Below are 22,500 nucleotides of genomic sequence, written 5' to 3' on the forward strand. Positions count from 1 at the left end.
AGATAGACAGACAGATAATTGGAAAGATAGACAGATGGAAAGATGGATAGATAGATAGACTGATAAAGAGATAAATAGATAGATAGATATGATTGGAAAGATAGATAGATGGAAAGACGGATACATAGATAGACTGATAGACAGATAAATAGACAGATAGATAGACAGATATATTGATAGACAGATAGATAAATAAATAGATAGATAGATAGATAGACAACAAACACGCAGACAGATAGGTAGATAGATAAATGGAAAGATAGATAGATAGATAGATTGACGGACAGATAGATAGATAGATAGCCAGGTAGATAGATAGACAGACAGACAGATAGATAGATAGATGGAAGGAAAGATAAATAGATATATTGATTGATAGACAGATAGATAGATAGAAAGAAAGAGGGTTGTTTCAATGTTGATAAGGATGAATGATGATGATGATGAAAATGAATATGGTCTGTATCTAAGAAGCAATATGGGGTGAAGGAGGAAGCTTTAGTAAGTCGTAAAGAGATGCAAGAGTAAATCACTGGGGCCCTGTCAGCATCCTGTCTCCTTTGTTCCCGTCCATATATCGAATCACCCAATTGCCTTCTTAATCTGTCACAGACTCGGACGTGTAATTTGTAAGTAGTATAAAGACATGCACTTCATTACAAGTGTTCTCGTTGGCTCGCACCTTTCATATTGTTAAAGGTAAATGGGGTAACCAGTGTTGAAGGAGCAGTGTTGCAAAACGGTGTAAGAAATTAGGATGATAAGCTTACTTTCTGAATTCTGTGCATGGAAGCGTAAATTGACGAGGGCCTAAAAGCAGATAGCGAATTTACAGGTGCGTTTACCTATGGCTTGATCACTTCATTGGCAATAAATAAGGGACGAAGAACGGAGAGGAGATGGAGGGGAGAGGGGAGAGGAGACAGAGGGGAGAGGGGAGAGGAAGAGGGAAATTAAGAGGGACGGTGTGATGGCAGGCTGGTCGAAGTTTGACTGGGCAGCAACTTTGGTATATAACGAAGGGAACGGCTCCTGAAGCACGGGGTTCATTTGTCAGGTAAGAGCGAAATGTAAAGGTGAAATGTAATTGTTACGATGGTGGATTGCCCTTTGCCTCCCATCCTTGATATCAGAGGAAATAAAGGGGAGGGAAATGAAGTGCTTGTTTAATTTCCTTTCATAGTAATTCACGTCATAAAGTCTGAAAGGATTATTACCTGGTGGCTAATGGAGTTTCACCTTTGATGTGGATATATTAATGACAGTCACTTTAATTTTACCGTCATTACCATCCTGTTCCTCCTTAAACTATCTTCCATTTTACCTAATAGGATTATTATGCTTGAAAACAGTATTATCCATCACTTGGTCAAATTTTCCATTTTTTGTGGATACAGCATTGCAGAGGTAATAGCATTTTTTTTTTTCAGTTGAACAGAGGAAGGAAAAACAAATTAAATGAAAAAATAGTCCATACTCCAGATTCCTAATTTCTTTAATTAAGAGCTTGAAGTCTTCCTACTTTCTTCAAGTAATAGCCTAAAGTTGTCCTAATTTCTTTAAGTAATAGCATGAGGTTTTCCTATTTTCTTTAGACAATAGCCTAAAGTTGTCATCATCTCTTTAAGTAATAGCATAAAATTGTCCTAATTCCTTTACGTAACAGCATAAAGTTGTCCTAATATCCTTAAGTAATAGCATGAAATCTTCCTAATTTCTTTAAGTAATAGCATAAAGTTGTCCTCATTTCTTTAAGTAATAGCATAAAGTTGTCCTCATTTCTTTAAGTAATAGCATAACGTCTTCCAAATTTCTTTAAGTAATAGCATGCACTCATCCTAATTTCTTTAAGTAACAGCACAAAAACTGTCCTAATTTCTTTCAGTAATAGCATGAAACTGTCCTCATTTCTTTAAGTAATAGCATGAAGTCTTCCTAATTTCTTTAAGTAATAACATGAAATTGTCCTCATTTCCTTAAGTAATAGCAAGAATTTGTTCACATTAGGTAATAACATAATTTTTTTTTTCAGACTTGGTATCACAGATCGTAAGCCTGAAAGCACTTTTATCAACAACTACGCTCAACATATTCTCTAAATAAATCATCCATAGAACCAGAAATCTATATTATTATTTATATGACATTCTTAATTCCATGTAGCATATAAGAGTGTCTGCCTAACTGACGGTCAAGTACAGTTTCTCTCCTTGTAATATTAGTACAAGACGGCCGTGAGATATTCTGTAATCAAGGTACAAGAAAGAGCATTAATTAACACTACCAGGTCATCCCAGGGGGCTCTTGAATCTGTGTAAGGGGACGAGAGGTTACCTTATTTATCTTGGAGTAATTGGGCCAAAGTTGAAGGATTGGTGTTGACGGAAGGGCGTGGGAACGTGAGGATCGAACCCCTGCCAGTTTGGATTGCCTGGCTACTCCTCACACCTTCAGGCTCCCATAACTCACTCTCAGCTGAATAAAATCGTCTGGAACATCAGCTATATGTCTGATGAATTATGTTTTGGTAAGAGTCATTATGCCATTATCAGTATTTCCTATGTACTCCATTCACTGTGTCTATATTTCACGTGGTTAGGTTAAATAAGTATTGATGTTATTAGGTTAAGATTCTTGCACACACACACACACACACACACACACACACACACACACACACACACACACACACACACACACACACACACACACAATGCACTGCGAGTATGAAGAAACGCCGACCAAATATTTAATTCTGGTGGTAATTTCTGAATCAAACGTCTTAGCTGTGTCTGGCTTTCCTAGATCGATGCTAACTGGGTGAAGTGGGATGCAGGCTAACCCCATAGAACCAGATAAGTTCAAACAGTTATTAGTAAAAAAAAGTTATCTTGCCATCCCCTCATCGAGTGAAATAATAACCCCTTCAGTATAATAACGGGTTTATTTGTGCTACTTCAGATAACTTGCTAAAGGAATCAATCTGTGAAGGAGTTAATGAAGACTGTTTCCAAGCCCGACCCTGCAAATATCTTCTCCAAAGTTAGCAAAATCATCTGGAGCTAGCGAGAATTAGCTAGAAAAGGTGTCATCGGACTGGAAGGGTTAGGCACAGGACCATCTTAGTTCAGGGACCAGCGTCCACTCATGGCGTTGTTTCATTTTCTACTCTCTCTCTCTCCTTTACCCCCAATGTTTGCAAATATAGTCGCTCTTTCTCTTTTACCCCCAAAGTTTGCAAATATAGTCCAAAACCCTATTAAATGTGAAGGTGGATGGAATAGTTGGTGAGTGGGGTGTGCCTGCCGAGATAGATGAGAATGGGAGTGCGTTAGTGGACATTTGTGCTGGGAGGGGGTTGGTGATAGCCAATACCCTCTTCAGGCATAAAATGATCCACAGGTATACATGGCGAGTGATGAGAAGGGTGGGTGGTGAACTGAATGAAAGGAAGGCAATGATTGATTATGTGTGTGTCGATGAAAGGATGCGAAGATGTGTAAATGATGCAAGAGTGTATAGAGGTTGGGGGAGTGGACTTTCTGACCATTACTTGGTGGTGGCCAGAATTAGAATGCAAGCGAGATGGAGGAATAGAAGAAGGGAAAGACGAGAGGAAGGAGTAGTTGCAAGGAGAGTGGAAAGGTTACAAGAGGATGAGAAAAAGGCAGAGTATAAGAGAGAAGTGGAGGAACGATTGGGCAAATATGAATTGGAGCAGATGGTAGACGTGGAAGGTGTGTGTAAGATATTTACAGAAGAAATATGTGCAGCATGTGATGTGGTGTGTGGAAGGAAGAGAAGGCGGAGGGGGGTGCAAGGAACAGCGTGGTGGACTGAAGAGGTGAAACAGGCTGTGGCACAAAAGAAGAAAGCATACAATGAATGAGTGAGAAATAGGGGCGTGGAAGAAGTTGAGAGGCGGAAGAGAGAGTTATATGTGGAAAAGAAGAGAGAGGTGAAAAGATTAGTAAGAGAGAGTAAGAAGAGAGTGGATGAGGAATTTGGAAGGAATTTGAGTGTAAAGTGGAGGGACTGTAAGAAAATGTTCTGGAGAGAAGTGAAAAGAGTAAGACAGGGTGGAAGTGAAGTTAGCAGGGGAGTGAAAGATAAAAATGGTAGATTACTAGTGGAGAAGGGAGAAAAAGTGAGCAGATGGAGAGAACACTTTAAGGAATTGTTGAACGTAGAGGATGGAAGTAATGCGAGTATAAGTGGCTGGGGAATGGCTGGGAGAAGGAGGGAGGTGAGAAGACAGGAAGAAATCAGTAGGATAGAAGTTGTGGAAGCAAGAAAGAAAGTTAAATCGGGGAAAGCCCCAGGAATTGATGGCGTGTGTGGTGAAATGCTGAAGCATGGGGGAGAGATAGTAGTAGAATGGATGCGGAAGATGTGCAGATTGGCCTGGGAGGAAGGTAGAGTCCCGGAGGATTGGAAGTCAGGTATAATTATTCCCCTGTACAAAGGAAAAGGGGAAAAAGGAGTGTGTGGTAATCATAGGGGCATTTGTCTTCTTAGTATAATAGGAAAAGTGTATGGTAGGATACTTATAGACAGAGTAAAAGAAAGAACAGAGAAATTAGTTGGAGAAGAACAGGGAGGCTTTAGCAAGGGAAGAGGTTGTGTAGATCAGATATTCATTCTTAGATCTTTAGTGGAAAAGTTTCTAGAGAAGGGAAAGAAGTTGTATGCGGCTTTCATGGATTTGGAGAAAGCATATGACAGGGTGGATAGACAAGGATTGTAGAAAGTGTTAAGAATATATGGAGTAGATGGGAAGTTGTTGAATGCTGTGAAGAGTATGTACGATGGTGCGAAGGCTGCAGTGCGTGTGGATGGTGAACTAAGTGAATTTTTCTCTTTGAAACTTGGTTTGAAACAGGGATGTGTCATGTCTCCATGGTTGTTCAATCTGTACATGGATGGGGTAATAAAAGAGGTACAAGGTAGGGTAGTGGATGTTGGAGTGGCCAGGGATGTGTCATGTCTCCATGGTTGTTCAATCTGTACATGGATGGGGTAATAAAAGAGGTACAAGGTAGGGTAGTGGATGTTGGAGTGGCCCTGGTGAGAGATGATAGTGTTTGGAAACTCCCTGTACTGTTGTTTGCAGATGATACTGTGTTGTTGAGTGAAGACGAAGGGGAGCTGCAAGGCTTGGTGGATGAGTTTGGGAGAGTGTGTAAGAAACGGAACCTAAAGGTGAATGTAGGGAAGAGTAAAGTGATGGTCTTTGAGAGAGGTGAAGTCAGTGAATGTACAGCGAGGTTAGATGGTGAGGAATTGGAAAATGTGAGTACGTTTAAGTATTTGGGTAGTGTGATGAGTAAGGATGGAGGTTTGGAGGGTGAAGTGCTTGAAAGGGTACAGCAGGGAAGAAAGGTTGCTGGTTCCTTGAAAGCAGTGATAAGAAACAGGGAAGTGAGCATGGAAGTGAAAAAGTTACTACATGACAGTATTGTGATACCAACTCTAACGTAGGGAAGTGAAGCTTGGACATTGTTGGAAGGACACAAGTCAAGAGTGAGAGCCGTGGAAATGAGTTATTTAAGAGGAGCCTGTGGAGTCACATGGAGAGACAGGCTGACGAATGAGGATATAAAGGAGCGTTGTGGTGTGGATGTGGATGTGATAGGAAGCGTTATGAGGAACACACTGAGGTGGTTTGGCCATGTGGAGAGGATGGAGAGTGAAAGACTGACGAAGAGAGTGTATGTGAGTGAGGTGGAGGGGGCAAGAGGGAGGGGGAGGCTGAGGATGAGATGGAGGGATGAGGTGGAGAGGTATATGAGAGAGGGGGATGTGAGTTGGGAGCAGGGCAATGAAATGGAGGGGGACAGGGCGACTTGGAGGCGATTTGTTTGTGGCCACCCCAAACGGGATTGAGGCGTCTGGCAATAGATAGATAGATAGATAGAAAAACTCTCGCCCTTACTCACTTGTGGATGTCCGCCTGGCTGCCGGTGGAGGAAAGAACAAGCAGCCAATCACCGAGGCAGGATCTCGTGACGTCACACAGCCAGCCAGCCAATCAGCGTTTAGAGAGGCTGGAGGCGGGAGCAGTCACTCAATGTTTATTTACATCGCACGTTAGATGTGTTGTAGAATACTTTTGTGTGTGTGTGTGTGTGTGTGTGTGTGTGTGTGTGTGTGTTTTATATGACCGACTCCGAGCATAGGCTTCACAGCCTGCTTTCAAGGCCCAGTAGTCCTCCTACGTACCACACACCTCTACATGGCACCACTTCGGCGCTACGTTTTTCTGGCTTATTTGCAAATTATGGGTGACTTTATAGTGCCATAATTTTAAGTATTTGTGTAAGTTAGTATAAGCTAGTATTGTAAGTGTAATCTTAAGCTTAAGTATTGTAAGTATAGCTCATGATTTAACCGTTAAGTTCTATATTTAAGTCTAGTCTTAGTTGATATTCATAATCTGAACACGATTCTGCTATTGATAGTGCTTAGTCGAGTTTTGATGTAAATAACTAATGTTTATACATAATGAACCAGCAGTTTTCAACAAAGACGTATAACCACAGAAATTTTAGCAGAGATTAAAAAAATCACGAATGTCTTCCTTTATATTCTGATCTAGAGATTTACCTGCCGAAGTTGATAGATTTCCCCTTTTGAACTATGCAGTGGTGATTGAGAGTTGACCGAAGCAAGCATATTGAAGACTGTCATTTGTGAAGCGCGAAATTCATGTTATTGAGTTGGGCTTACAGTCACATAAGCATATGTAACCGACATGGGTTATAAAACTGTTTGAATTCCTAATTAATTTGGCTTCATAATGATTAAAGTTCCTGTATGTTTATTACAAAAATATTAAACATCGAAAATCATTTTTCTATGTACGTTGAGTGCAAACGTGTCTCTCGTATTCTTTGCAGAACTAGTAGAAACAAAATATTACAAAGTAATCAGTTAAAGTTTTAGCTCTTTCCGGAAAACTGTCTGGTTTAGTATAAAAGAAGGGAGAGCCGAGCCAGAACAATGAGACCATCGTTCCTCTTCATCGTTGCAGGTTAGTGCTCGAGCTCTCACCCCCCCCCCCTCCTTTTTTCTCCCTCGTGTATTAAGTCATTATATATGTTCGTGAGTTTAATTAGTAGTATTTTCTCCTGATCCTTCTTGTGCTGAAGAATAAGACAATCGCTCCTATGCATCGTTGCAGACGAGAGTTATGGAGGGCCGTGGCTCGCATTCCAAGGATTCGAGCGTTCTAGCCGCGGCCTAACCTCTAACACACTAAATCCCCCCCCCCCCATTTAGTTCATGGAATCAAAGTGATATCAGCTGGTCCATTTGTCCATTTAATTACAGTCTATGTGATTGTTGACCCTATTGATTAATGTGTCTAGTTTATATAAGATTCTTCAGTTGTTGTGCATTTAGTCTTAGAGAATATTCTTTGGTGATAATCATTAAGTTCCTTTCCGACGAGTCCGTCAGAGACGACGGGACTATATCCATGCATATCAGTATTCTTGGAGTATCAATCTAGTGTGTAAAGATATATATTTCTGGAGTTATACTGTAAATCTTGATTATTGAATATTAATTAAGTTTTTTGAAGATTCTCATTTCCTGTGATATAGACCCTCATTATATTTTGTCTGGTACAGTTCACAGCTTGAAGAGTAATTTGTATCTCAGTTCTTAATGCTTAGTAAATCTTAGGTTAAGTTATCTGAGTTTTAAATTTTGCTGTCCTCCAAGGAGTGGTTCTGACGAGGTTGAGTGGCCCGCAAGGTGTGCTAATATCTAACAGCTCACGCACTCTCCAAAAGAACACACTACCCTATTTCTCTTAATCTCTGAAACTCTTAAGAAAAGATCACGCTACCTCATTATTTTCATAAATTCTTAAATAAGTTCACGCTACCCCATTTTCCATTATCTCTAAAATTGTCAGCATCATATTGGCGGTATCTAACATTTTCGTTATCACACTGGTGGCAGTAATAATTTTTCGAGCAATACACTGGTGGCAGTGTTGGGATAAGATATTGTTGTGGGATAAGATATTGTTGTGGGATATGATATCGGTGTGAGATAGAATAGTATGCTGGAGGCCCACTTAATCCCACAATATTTTTAGAATTAATAATCTTTAAATCTCCTGGAGGACGAGCAAAATTATGCTTCACTGAGAATAGAATGAATACCGAGATGGAAACACAACTTATGTATTTTGTGGCTTGGTCAAGTGGAAGGAGCAGTAAGGTGGAAGATGAGTTGTTGATGGAACTTAGGGGTCAAATGTCAAGAAGAATGAGTATAGATCAATGGACCGTGATAGCCGATCCATTAGGTTCTTTCCTCTCAAAACAAAACAATCCACACACATCACGCCATTGTGTAATGGAAGTGTTGATGGACGGAGGTGTGTACAAGGTAGAGGATGTGTTCACGGGGAAGAGAATGCAGGGAGCCACGGGACGGGTGAGGCCCTATTGTGGAGGAGGTGAATGGCTCTTGGGACCTCTGGAGGGGGCCCTTGAGCCTGATCTGGTGGATGAATAGTTGCTGCCCCATGAGAGATGCCCTCCCCGGAGACTTGTTGAGAAGTGTTGAGTGTTAAATTGGTTATGACAGTATTAAGTTGAGATAGATAAGGAAATGTGTGCGGGTCGGACTGTCTGACTATTGACTGCGAGTTCATAGAAGTTTGGGTTATGGGTGCAGTCCAGTTCAGTGGAAATATTAGATTGCTTTAATTCGAGGGGTACCCGGTAGTGTGCACTTACCTCGCAACTAACAGTCAACACAGTCTCGGGTGAAACAGTGACTTCAGCACCTGACAGGCGCTCGTCAGTTACTAGGTGGAGAGCTGGAGGCGTAATATTGAATGGATGAGAGTGTGAATGCGCTTAGTCCGTATGGTGTGTGAATGGGAAGCGCCCCTAGGTCGATCATAGCAGCAAGAGTACGGGTCTGTCCAGGTGAGATGACCATGTTGTCACCCAGGCAGGAGGTTGACTGGGGCACATCTCCACTGAATTTCGAGTGTTTATCATGAGTGAGAAGCGACCCCGTGGGATACGTGATTTCTCTTGTGGACCGACAGGTGCCACTTATTGGACTCGTGTTCACAGTCAAATTTGGTAAGTACTACATCCCGTCCGCACACACGTTCCTAGGAAATGTGGATGAATGATTTGAATGTTGACTTCCAATGTTTTTTTGTTTTTTTTCCAGAGGAAGGACCCGTGTAGTGCCATAATTTTAAGTATTAGTGTAAGTTAGTATAAGCTAGTATTGTAAGTGTAATCTTAAGCTTAAGTATTGTAAGTATAGCTCATGATTTAACCATTAAGTTCTATATTTAAGTCTAGTTTTAGTTGATAATCATAATTAGAACATGAGTCTGCTATTGATAGTGCTAAGTCGACTTTTCATGTGAATATGACTAATGTTTATACATAATGAATCAGGCATTTTCAATAAAGACGTATAACCGCAGAAATTTTAGCAGAGATTAAAAAAATCGCGAATATCTTCCTTTACATTCTGATCTAGAGATTTACCTGCCGAAGTTGATAGATTTCCCCTTTTGAACTATGCAGTGGTGATTGAGAGTTGACCGAAGCAAGCATATTGAAGACTGTCATTTGTGAAGCGCGAAATTCATGTTATTGAGTTGGGCTTACAGTCACATAAGCATATGTAACCGACATGGGTTATAAAACTGTTTGAATTCCTAATTAATTTGGCTTCATAATGATTAAAGTTCCTGTATGTTTATTACAAAAATATTAAACATCGAAAATCATTTTTCTATGTACGTTGAGTGCAAACGTGTCTCTCGTATTCTTTGTAGAACTAGTAGAAACAAAATATTACAAAGTAATCAGTTAAAGTTTTAGCTCTTTCCGGAAAACTGTCTGGTTTAGTATAAAAGAAGGGAGAGCCGAGCCAGAACAATGAGACCATCGTTCTTCTTCATCGTTGCAGGTTAGTGCTCGAGCTCTCACCCCCCCCCCCTCCGTTTTTCTCCCTCGTGTATTAAGTCATTATATATGTTCGTGAGTTTAATTAGTAGTATTATCTCCTGATCCTTCTTGTGCTGAAGAATAAGACAATCGCTCCTATGCATCGTTGCAGACGAGAGTTATGGAGGGCCGTGGCTCGCATTCCAAGGATTCGAGCGTTCTAGCCGCGGCCTAACCTCTAACACACTAAATCACCCCCCCCCCATTTAGTTCATGGAATCAAAGTGATATCAGCTGGTCCATTTGTCCATTTAATTACAGTCCATGTGATTGTTGACCCTATTGATTAATGTGTCTAGTTTATATAAGAGTCTTCAGTTGTTGTGCATTTAGTCTTAGAGAATATTCTTTGGTGATAATCATTAAGTTCCTTCCCGACGAGTCCGTCAGAGACCACGGGACTATATGCATGCATATCAGTATTCTTGGAGTATTAATCTAGTGTGTAAAGATATATATTTCTGGAATTATACTGTGAATCCTGTCTATCTATCTATCTATTGCCAGACGCCTCAATCCCATTCGGGAGGGCCACAAACAAATCGCCTCCACGTCGCCCTATCCCCCGCCTTTTCACTGCCCTCTCCCAACTCACACTCCCCTCTCTCATATACCTCTCCACCCCTTCCCTCCATCTCATCCTCGGGGCCCCCCCCCTCCCTCTTCCCCCTTCCATCTCACTCACATACACTCTCTTCGTCAGTCTCTCACTCTCCATCCTCTCCACATGGCCAAACTACCTCAGTGTATTCCTCCTAACGCTTCCTATCACATCCACATCCACACCACAAAGCTCCTTTATATCCTTATTTGTCAGCCTGTCTCTCCATGTGACTCCACAGGCTCCTCTTAAATAACTCATTTCCACTGCTCTCACTCTTGACTTGTGTCCTTCCAACAACGTCCAAGCTTCACTTCCATATGTTAGAGTTGGTATCACAATACTGTCATGTAGTAACTTTTTCACTTCCATGCTCACTTCCCTGCTTCTTACCACTGCTTTCAAGGAACCAGCAACCTTTCTTCCCTGCTGTACCCTTTCAAGCACTTCACCCTCCAAACCTCCATCCTTACTCATCACTCTACCCAAGTACTTAAACGTACTCACATTTTCCAGTTCCTCACCATCCAACCTCGCTGTACATTCACTGACTTCACCTCTCTCAAAGACCATCACTTTACTCTTCCCTACATTCACCTTTAGATTCCGTTTCTTACACACTCTCCCAAACTCATCCACCAATCCTTGCAGCTCTCCTTTGTCTTCACTCAACAACACAGTATCATCTGCAAACAACAGTGCAGGCAGTTTCCAAACACTACCCTTTCTCATCAGGGCCACTCCAACATCCACTACCCTACCTTGTACCTCTTTTATTACCCCATCCATGTACAGATTGAACAACCATGGAGACATGACACATCCCTGTTTCAACCCAACCTTCAAAGAGAAAAATTCACTCAGTTCACCATCCACACGCACTGCAGCCTTAGCACCATCATACATACTCTTCACAGCATTCAACAACTTCCCATCTACTCCATTTATTCTTAATACTTTCCACAATCCTTGTCTATCCACCCTGTCATATGCTTTCTCCAAATCCATGAAAGCCGCATACAAGTTCTTTCTCTTCTCTAGAAACTTTTCCACTAAAGATCTAAGAATGAATATCTGATCTACACAACCTCTTCCCTTCCTAAAGCCTCCTTGTTCTTCTCCAACTAATTCCTCTGTTCTTTCTCTAACTCTCTCAATAAGTATCCTACCATACACTTTTTCTATTGTACTAAGAAGACAGATGCCCCTATGATTACCACACACTTCTTTTTCCCCTTTTCCTTTGTACAAGGAAATAATTGTACCTGACTTCCAATCCTCCGGGACTCTACCTTCCTCCTAGGCCAATCTGCACATTTTCCACATCCATTCTACTATTATCTCTCCCCCATACTTCAGCATTTCACCACACACTCCATCAATTCCTGGGGCTTTCCCCAATTTAACTTTCTTCATTGCTTCCACAACTTCTACTGATTTCTTCCGGTCTTCTCACCTTCCTCCTCCTCCCAGCCATTCCCCAGCCACTTATACTCGCATTACTTCCATCCTCTATGTTCAACAATTCCTTAAAGTGTTCTCTCCATCTGCTCACTTTTTCTCCCTTCTCCACTAGTAATCTACCATTTTTATCTTTCACTCCCCTGCTAACTTCACTTCCACCCTGTCTTACTGTCTTCACCTCTTTCCAGAACATTTTCTTACAGTCCCTCCACTTTACACTCAAATTCCTTCCAAATTCCTCATCCACTCTCTTCTTACTCTCTCTTACTAATCTTTTCATCTCTCTCTTTCTTTCTACATATAACTCTCTTTTCCGCCTCTCTACTTCTTCCACGCCCCTATTTCTCATCCATTCATTGTATGCTTTCTTCTTTTGTGCCACAGCCTATCTCACCTCTTCATTCCACCACGCTGTTCCTTGCACCCCCCTCCGTCTTCTCTTCATCCCACACACCACATCACATGCTGCACATATTTCTTCTATGAATATCCTGCACACACCCTCCATGTCCCCCATCTGCTCCAATTCATTTTTGCCCAATCGTTCCTCGACTTCTCTCTTATATTCTGCCTTTTTCTCATCCTCTTGTAACCTTTCCACTTTCCTTGCAAATACTCCTTCTTCCCGTCCTTCCCTTCTTCTATTTCTCCATCTTATTTGGATCTGGATTCTGGCCACCACCAAGTAGTGGTCAGAAAGTCCATCCCCGAACCTCTATAAGCTCTTGCATCCATTACACATCTTCGCATCCTTTCATCCACACACACATAATCAATCATTGCCTTCCTTTCATTCAGTTCACCACCCACTCTTCTCATCACTCGCCATGTATACCTGTGGATCATTTTATGCCTGAAGAGGGTATTGGCTATCACCAACCCCCTCCCAGCACAAATGTCCACTAACGCACTCCCATTCTCATCTATCTCAGCAGGCACACCCCACTCACCAACTATTCCATCCACCTTCACATTCCCAACTTTACCATTCATATCACCGATCAAAAACACTCTCTCATTCCTTCCAAACTTTTCCATGCGCACTTCTACATTTGTCCAGAACTCTTCTCTCACTCTTCTAGCACGAGCTTGCGTTGGCGCATACACACTCACAATCGCCCACATTTGTGGCGGAGCATGTCGCGTTGTCCTACACTTTCTCTAAATAATGAAGTCAGTGAAAGGAGCATAAACTGAGTGAGTGAATGTATTATAAACAGTGAAAGGAGCATAAACTGTGAGTGTCTTACAAACAGTGATGGACAGAGAAAAGAGCATAAACCGTGAGAGAGTCATATAAACAGTGAAAACCCATAAACCGTGAGTCTTATAGCAGTGAAGACAGTGAAAGGAGCATAAGCCGTGAGTGAACAGTGAAGATCGGTGACAGTGAAAGGAGCATAAGCAGTGAGTGAACAGTGAAGATCAGTGACAGTGAAAGGAGCATAAGCCGTGAGTGAACAGTGAAGATCAGTGAAAGGAGCATGAACTGTGTGAGCTAGCGACTTTCCCTTTATGAGTTGTGTCAAAAGAGGGTTTCATCCATCATCGTTTTCCCGTACTGTTTCATAGCGGATGAATTCAGTGCTCCTACACGGGAAGAGCGAACCTGTCAGGTAACAAACCAGTCTACAGTACGATATTAATACTTGTCAGTGATGGAGGGGAAGGGGGTATTCGTGGTGAGGAAGGTGGATAGGGGTAAGTCTAGAGGAAAGAATCAAGCGGGTCAGTTCAGAATCTGGCTGTCTCGAGCGCTCCTCTGAACCACCTCCCTCCACTAACCTGCACGCTCTAGTCCTCTCCCCCCTACACGCCCCTCACCTCCCCCCCGCCTCAACCCTCCACCACCACCACCACAAGGATGACGCAGCTTCAGTGCCGGTGAGTGTTACAATCAAGAAACTTAATTCGGAGGTTGCGCAACACCTCTTCCTCAGTGACTAATTTTGCACATCACACTCTTACCCCTTCAGTCCGATGTCGTATTTTGCAGTTTTATTCTTGCAACTGTCCAGACGATTTTATTTAGTCCTTAATTAATGATATTGAAGGCTCCACCCAGTCCCAATATTCAAAAGTCAACCCTAAGAAAACCGCTCGTAAATAGCAAAAATAAAATAGAAAATAGAGTCATGGTCTTGTATGTTACTGAAGCAAAGTGTATCGAATTTAAAGAGATATATAAAGCATCAAAGACAAAGTACGGAGCAAGACTGAAACTAAATCGCTTGTGAAGATGTGTTACGGAAAATTATAGCCCGATGTGTACTATAACAAAGTAGTTTAATATTTTCTTTGTGCAGTAGAACCAGTTAATTCTTCTCTCCCAGTTGGTTCATGTATTAATCTCTTTTCGATAAGGCGATTTTTTTCCCATTAATGTTCTGTAAATTTTCCATTGTATTCACACTCTTTCCCCTGGCAGTTGCGACGCTCATTTGTCTATTTCATTCATTCATTCAGTCAGTCAGTCAGTTAATCAGTCAGTCAGGCAGTGCATCAGTCAATCAGTCAGTCACTCAGTTAATCAGTCAGTCAGTCAGTCCATCGGTCAGTAGTCAGTCAGCCAGTGAATCAATCAATCAATCAGTCAGTCAGTCAGTTAGTCAATCAATCAGTCAGTCAGTCAATCAGTCAGTCAGTCAGTCAGTCAGTCAATCAGTTAGTCAGTCAGTCAGTCAATCACTTACAGTCTTGCGTTCGTCATAAAGTCCTGAATCAACCCACGAGCCTCCCAGCAATTAACCTGAATTAACCTAACTTAATTACAGTCCTTAAGGGGGTCAAGGTAAGGTAAATGTGTGCAGGTCCAGGTACTCTTTAAACAGGTGGTGTGAGGGAGGGATCTTTTACCTGTCTGGCTTCAAGGTATAAAAAAAGTAGTTCCTCGTGACTATCATCCATTTTTTGATTGGCATTGGAAGCCTTGTAATTCCTGTTCTATAGCGATTTAGTTTGCGCATTACACTTTAACTTTGTATGTGGGGGAGGGGGGTAACGTTTTGGCATCAGTATAACACCATAGTTGTGTATGTGTGTGTGTGTGTGTGTGTGTGTGTGTGTGTGTGTGTGTGTGTGTGTGTTAAAAATAGAGGATATTGAGGTATTAAATGCAGAATAAATCGCTAAGGAAGAGGTGTTAGGGTATTCCAGAGCCTCACAGAATACGACCATTATATCCAGGGCAGCCTAGCCTCGGGACCCTACCCTTCACAAGAGGTGATTTGGTCCTGTCTGTCAGCGATTTAAAAGGTGTCGGTGAAAAAGATGAATGTGAGTTTGGAAGGTAGGACGCTTGTGATTGTGTGTGTGTGTGTGTGTGTGTGTGTGTGTGTGTGTGTGTGTAAAGAGAGAGAGAGAGAGAGAGAGAGAGGAGGGGAGAGGAAGGTGTGTTAAGGGAGAGTTAATGATGTGGAAGGGGTAGAAGATTTCATTTGAGTGTGAGTAATGGATTATGCGGGAGAGGGGATTTGTTGCGGTGTGAGAGAGAGAGAGAGAGAGAGAGAGAGAGAGAGAGAGAGAGAGAGAGAACTGGGGACGGTATCTTTGTGTGTGTGTGTGTGTGTGTGTGTGTGTGTGTGTACTGCGAGTGTGCTTTGATACAGTGAGTGCTGGGTGTTGATTTACCATGTGTGTGTGTGTGTGTGTGTGTGTGTGTGTGTGTGTGTGTGTGTGTGTGTGTGTGTGTGTGTGTGTGTGTGTGTGTGTTTATCTTGGACTCTTCACTGTTTTATCCAAAGGTCTCTTTCAGCATTTTACGCGACTGTCCAGACTAGATTTTGTGTGTGTGTGTGTGTGTGTGTGTGTGTGTGTGTGTGTGTGTGTGTGTGACAGGTGACGATCTCCTGAGCTTTACTTGTTTTTTTCCAGTAGTTCGTCTGTTTTTTGTTTTTTGTTTTACTTTGAGGTGAGATACTTATATTTTATTTATACATATATTTTTTGTGATGGAATGGAGCATGAAAGACTGACTAGAAAAATGTGTGTTAGTGAGGAGGAGGAGGAGGAGGAGGGAGAGATTATGAGATGTTTATTTATCGTGATGGGATGGAAATTGAAGGGCTGCTTATAAAAGTGTATGTTAGTTAGGTGGAGGGAGAGAGAAGGAGGAGGGGGAGACTGAGCCATTTTCTTTGTCGCATTATAGGGTATTGTGACACGTGCACCTCAACGTTGTCTTGTAATTATGTCGTTTTAAGATCGACAAAGGCTGCATCAGTAATATACAAGAGGTTATTGTTAAATAGAGCTATCTTTAAAACACTTATAAAGGTGCTTATTGAGTTTAAAAAGATCGCCTGGAGGAATAATCTCTCTCTCTCTCTCTCTCTCTCTCTCTCTCTCTCTCTCTCTCTCTCTCTCTCTCTCCTTCTGTGTGTGTGTGTGTGTGTGTGTGTGTGTGTGTGTGTGTGTTTCCCTCGGCCTTCTTAAACCCCTTCACTACGAGGCTTAAAATCAATAATATCTTTTTGTATCAGTAAAAATTAAATATAACTAAAAATTTTGAGTTGGGATACAATTTTGGAAAAGGAATGAAAAAATGGCGAGGGTATTATACAAAAGGCGTAAAAATCGTACCACCCCCGCCTCCATTGCCAGTTGCCGAGAGCGTGATGTTACGAGCTTCACCAAAAAAAAAAAAAATAAATAAAATATAATAAAAATAAATAACTAAAATAAAATAAAAACAAATAAAAAAGTGCGATTTTCTTATCTTTCGTTCATGTCATACCCCCCCTCTCTCTCTCTCCCTCTCTCTCTCTCTCTCTCTCTCATATCTCTTCTCCGTCACGTCACTCTTAGCTTACCATTTCATCTCCCGCCTCACTTCATTCCTCCATATTTTTTTTTTTTTGGTCCTGCCCTCCCACATATTTTCTCTCTCTCTCTCTCTCTCTCTCTCTCTCTCTCTCTCTCTCTCTCTCTCAAATCACAAATTCTGACTTGGCAAAATCTTGGATGAAAATAGTGTACCAAGGATATGGGATATTAAGAAGCCCGGCATGTGTGAAGGAGGGGGAGAGGAAGAAGAGGAGGAAGGAAGGAAGGAAGGAGGGAAGGAGGGAGGGAGGAGGAAGGAAGAAAGGAAGGAAGGAAGGAGGAGGAAGGAAGGAAGGAAGGAGGGAGGGGGAAGGAAGGAAGGAAGGAGGGAGGAGGAACGAAGGAGAAGTAGGGGAGAGGAGGAAGGAAAAGAATTTAGTAGGAGAGAGGAGGCAGGAGATAAAAAATATAAGAAAGGGAGAAAGGAGAGGAGGAAAATATTTAAGAGAAAAAAGGGAAAAGAGGGGAAGCAGAGGAGAGGGGGAGAGAGAGAGAGAGAGAAGAAGGGAGGAGACAGGAAGACAAGAAAGGAGGAGAAAGGAGGATGAGAGAAGAAGAAAAGAGAAAAGGAATGGAAATAAGGAGAAGAGAGCGGAAGCAAAATGAGGAAAAAGGAAGGAGGACAAAGAAACCTGTTAAAGGCAAAGGCAAGAGGTGAAAGCAGAGGAAGGAGAAGAGGATGAGGAGAAGAAAACCAAGAGAAAGGAGGAGAAGAGGGAAAGGGAGAAGAATGGGGAGGAGAAAGGAAGAGAGAACAGGAGAGAGAAAGAGGACAGGAAAATACGCTAGGTGAAAAATTGTGAGGGAAGAAAGAAGAAGAGAGGGAGAGGGTGAGAGAGGAAGGAGGAGGAGGAGAGAAGCAGACAGAGAAAGCAAGATCAAGTGAAGAAAAAGTGTTATTAGAAGAAAAACTAGGAAATGAAAGATGATAAAAGCCGACGAAAAGACTCGACAGAAACAGCATTATTGAATTTCTAGTGCTTGTTTATTTGAAGATATTCGTTCTCTGGCAGACGGGCCCATTTTTTGTCGTGTGTGTGTGTGTGTGTGTGTGTGTGTGTGTGTGTGTGTGTGTGTGTGTGTGTGTTATTTTTCTTTTTTTTCTTCTCCGTGTCTCACTTAAAATTTGGTCATGGGTATATTCCTTTATTATTTGTTTTTACTTGATCATGAGTTTTTATTTTAAATGCTTTTTTTTTTTTTTTTTTTTTGCTATTTTCTGTGTTCTCATGCTTCTGTTTGTCCTTTTTCAGTTTTTCTTATTTCATGATAAATCTCCGGCACCCTTTCCAGCTTCCTCTCTCTCTCTCTCTCTCTCTCACACACACACACACACACACACACACACACACACAAAGATATTTTTTGTATCTCAGATCTGCATTTTCATGGCACAAACAAGTTTTTTTTTTTTTAAATAGTGGAAAGTTGGTTTTTGATCCCGTGGATTTTTTTTTCTTACCTTGCCAGCATTTGTTGTTTGGGAGGGAGGCCCTTCATAATTTAGGCCTACTTTTCGTTTATAAACCTCCTTTTTTCACACTTTTTTTTTTTTTATCAATACACACTTTTATTTTATTTATTGTTTTGTTTTCCATTGCATTTTATGGCACTGCGTCGATTTTTTTTTTAAATAACTTTTTTCACGCTACTCCCAAGTTGATTTTCTGGCGTTGTTTATTTTTATTACTTTTAGAGTTTCTGGTAATTTTTTAAGCTTGTATTTTCTTTATTTGTTTCTTTGGTTATAGGCTACCTTGCATATATACCGTGTTGACACTGCATTGTTTGCTTCTTACTGGGTTTAAATACATGTACGGACTAAATCAAATTTTTATTGCAACTGTAATTTCTTCGTCTTTTTTTTCTTCTTCTCTTCTTCCTATTCCTCTTCCTTCTCCTCCTCCTCCTCTTCATCATCTTCCTCCTACTTTTCTTCCTCCTCCTCCTCCTCCTGTTCCTCCTCCTTCTCACTGTACAAGCCCTACCCTGGTGCATTGCTCTAAACTTACCATCGTCAGCCAACTCTCATTTTAAACTCAGACATCTTGCACTGACTTCCATGTTTCTCATTCCTCCTTTCCTTCTTCCTTTCCCCCTTCCTTCTTCCTTCCTCCCTTCCTTCTTCCTTCCTCCCTTCCTTCTTCTTTCCTCTCTTCCTTCTTCCTTCCTCTCTTCCTTCTCCCATCCTCGTGTGGCTCACTTTCCCTCCTCCTCCTCCTCCTCCTCCTCCTCCTCCTCCTCCCTTTCTTCCTTGTGTTTCTCTCCCTCCTTTCGCCTTTCTATCTCCCTCCATTTATCTTTGTTTTCCTTCTTTCGCCTTTCTTGTCTCTCCGCGGGTTCAGCAACGTGCAGCCTAATATTTCTCATCTCATCTCATCTCTCTCTCTCTCTCTCTCTCTCTCTCTCTCTCTCTCTCTCAATAATCCATTGTCTTAAAGTACGGTACACTCCCGTTTTTTGAAGATATACATAGAATTATTAATGCTTTTATTGATGACTTGATGTAGTGCTGCCTACTTCCTTAGCTTTTATCATTCTTTTTCTGTGCCTGCCCTCCGCTCTTCCTATTTCTCCTATCTTTTCTGTCATTTCTTATTCCTTTTCTTTCCTTTACAGGTGGCTTTACATTGAGTGACAAGCCAAATGGTTTCCTGTAAGCCAAGAAACCATTTATAACGCTGGGTGGTAACCATATAACCAAACCATACGTGCTCCCTACGTGTCAACAAGTGGGTTGGTGGAGGATTGGTGCCCCTCCCTGTAAAACAACTAACTCAGTGTCAAATGGCCACCCTTTGCGGGATTGTCGTGTCTGGCAATAGATAGATAGATAGATAGATTGAAGAGACCTTTGTGATACCTTGGTGCTGTGATTGTGTGTGTGCGTGTGTGTGTGTGTGTGTGTGTGAGAGAGAGAGAGAGAGAGAGAGAGAGAGAGAGAGAGAGAGAGAGAGTGAGTACGGAGATGTGAGTGGATTTGAGCATGTTGTGACAGTTTGAGAGTGGCTTGATAGTGTGTGTGTGTGTGTGTGTGTGTGTGTGTGTGTGTGTGTGTGTGTGTGTGTGTGTGTGTGTGTGTAGAAGGATCAGGGAAGACGTGACCGTGTTTGTCTGAGTGTGTGTGGGCGATGGAAAGAAATTGCTCGAAAAATAGAATTTTATACATAGCCTACGTGTATGTGTGTGTGTGTGTGTGTGTGTGTGTGTGTGTGTGTGTGTGGTTGTGTGTGTGTGTGTGTGTGTGTGTGAGAGAGAGAGAGAGAGAGAGAGAGAGAGAGAGAGAGAGAGAGAGAGAGAGAGAGAGAGAGAGAGAGCATGTGCATGTCTGTGTTCGATGGTCCATAAAATAGCATTGTTGTGTGTGTGTGTGGGGGGGGCGACTGGATGAGGGCGGGGTAGGAACGGAGATGGAGTGTGTGAGGATGCCAGAAGAACGTGAGGAGAGGAAGAATGGTGCTGAGACAGAAGAAGAAGGGGGAGAAGGAAGAGGAGGAGGAGGAGGAGGGAAGGGAGAAGGATGTAGAAGAGTGAGTATGGAGTGAGAGAGAGAGAGAGAGAGAGAGAGAGAGAGAGAGAGAGAGAGAGAGAGAGAACTGAGGAGGAAAAAATCGAGGAGAGAAGTGAGAGAGGAGTGGGAGGGAGTGATGGGTTGAGGAGGAAAGATGGAGGAGATAAGGGAGGGGAAGGAGTGGAGGAAGGAGGGGAGATACTGGAAAAGAATGGAGGGATGAAATGGAATGGATAGAGGTGGAAATGACTCTAGGAGAAGAGGGAAGAGGGAGGATGGGGAGGGGAAAAGAGGTAGGAGGAAATATGAAACTCGAAGAAGAAAGGAAGGGAAGATACAGTAATTGGTAGGAGAGGAAAGAGAATGAGAGGACAGATCTCACAGTCAATCTCCAGCACAATTACCCAGCGGAAGGTGTACATAATCCGTCTTTCCAATCACCAGGTAAATAAAGGAAGGAAACAGGACTGCTGGACCTTTAATGACACCGTAATAAAGTACAGCCAAGGAAGACGGATTAATTGGTGTCTAGCCCATTAATAAAGCTCGCCGAATCTCACTCAACCCTGACTCAGTATTCAAGGTGTGAGGCTGGATCAGGTCCCTCAGGTGAAAACAGAGTGGCTCTTAATATTTACTTGCCTGATAGTGATCTGGCCAGGCAGGTGTGGTTAAGAACTGTCATGGCGGCTTCCCAAGGTACGAACAAGATCCTAAAAAAAAAAAAGAAAGAAAGAAAGAAAAAAAAAAGCTTCTGACATCAGGGTTCCTCTTCATGAAAGAGTGGGAAGGGAAGGGAACTGAGTGGGAAAGTTGGGAAAGATGAAGGGATGGAGAGGAATGGAAAGGGAAGCAGGGAGGCTGGAGTAGAGGGAGCAGAGGAGATGAATAATGGAAGGGAGGAGAGTGGAGTGATGGGGAGGGGGAGGGGGTAAGGAGGGGAGAATTGAGGGGAAGATAGGTGGACAAGGAGGGGAATGGAGGGAGGAATAGGAGAGGAAATTGAAGGGGGGGGGATTAAGAGACTGGAGAGGTGTTGGAATGAGTGATGAGGAGATGGGGAAGTATAGGTGGAGAAGGAGGGAAATGGAGAGTTGGGGAAAGAGTGGTAAGTGAGGGTAAAAGAGAGGAAGTGAGGTAAAAAGGAACAGGGGGAATGGGGAAGAGGGGGAGAGACGAAGGGAAACGGGTTGGGGGAGGGAGGAAAACACGAGGAAGGGAGGATGGCGAAAGGTAGGGGAGTGGGGAAGAGAGGGAGGAAGTGATAGAAAGGGAAACAGACAACCGAACTGCAGGGCCCAAGTCATATTGCTCTCACTTGTCATATTACAAATTCTGAATTGTAAAGCGAACTGACGAACGCTGACGAGTCAGTACTTCGCCCTTTCGTCACATCAACTCCTTCACCCTGACGACGTGTTGTTTGAGAGTGTTATATATAGTTTTTTCACCTCAACTTGGCCCAGGTGTTCGTCCACTTGCAACTTATACTCCACTTTGATTATATTCTCCATCTCAAACCTCCTCATGTCTGTAATTTCTTTCTTCCCTCCTTATCTGTCTCCTTAGGTACCATGTTATCTCTCTTATCTTATCCTTCATCTCCTCCTCCCTTTCTCTCATTATCGGATTTTCCCCTCTTCTCTTCAGTCATATCTTCTTCCCCGTTGCGTTTCTTGTCGGATAACGCCCTACCTTCCTCTCTCTCTTTCTCTCTCTCTCACCTATTCTCGCACATGTCTCTTCCATTCTCTCTCCTCTCCATTTTCTCATCTCTCCTAGTTTCTCTTGCCATTTCCTTTCCTTTCTCTTTCTTCTTCTTAGCTTCCTCCTCCTCCTCCTCCTCCTCCTCCCCTCTCCTGTTATTTTCTTCTACCATTGTTGTTTTCTTTTCTTTTCTTTCCCCTTCTCTCCTCCCATTTCTCCTTTCTTCTCCTCTCCTCCTCCTCTCCTCTCTTCTCCTCTCCTTCTCCTGTCCATCTCTCTTTTCCACTCTCCTCCCTCCTCCTCCTTCATTCTCTCCATGTCTCCCTCTCTCCTCCTCCAACCTCCTCACCACTAGATGTGCAGACTACTGACCATTAAGGCCGGAATTC

The 22,500-nt window shown here is 42.4% G+C and overlaps 1 long non-coding RNA gene across 1 annotated transcript in view; it reads right to left on the reverse strand.

The window, feature by feature from the left end:
• The window catches only part of LOC145398049 (uncharacterized), a 298,576-nt gene that overhangs the window by 262,656 nt on the left and 13,420 nt on the right, over window positions 1-22,500 (reverse strand). The window lies entirely within an intron of this gene.

The sequence above is a fragment of the Coenobita brevimanus genome, chromosome 5 (genome assembly GCF_032717465.1).
Source record: "Coenobita brevimanus isolate Jiangsu-jjx chromosome 5, ASM3271746v2, whole genome shotgun sequence".
Lineage (NCBI taxonomy): Eukaryota > Metazoa > Arthropoda > Malacostraca > Decapoda > Coenobitidae > Coenobita > Coenobita brevimanus.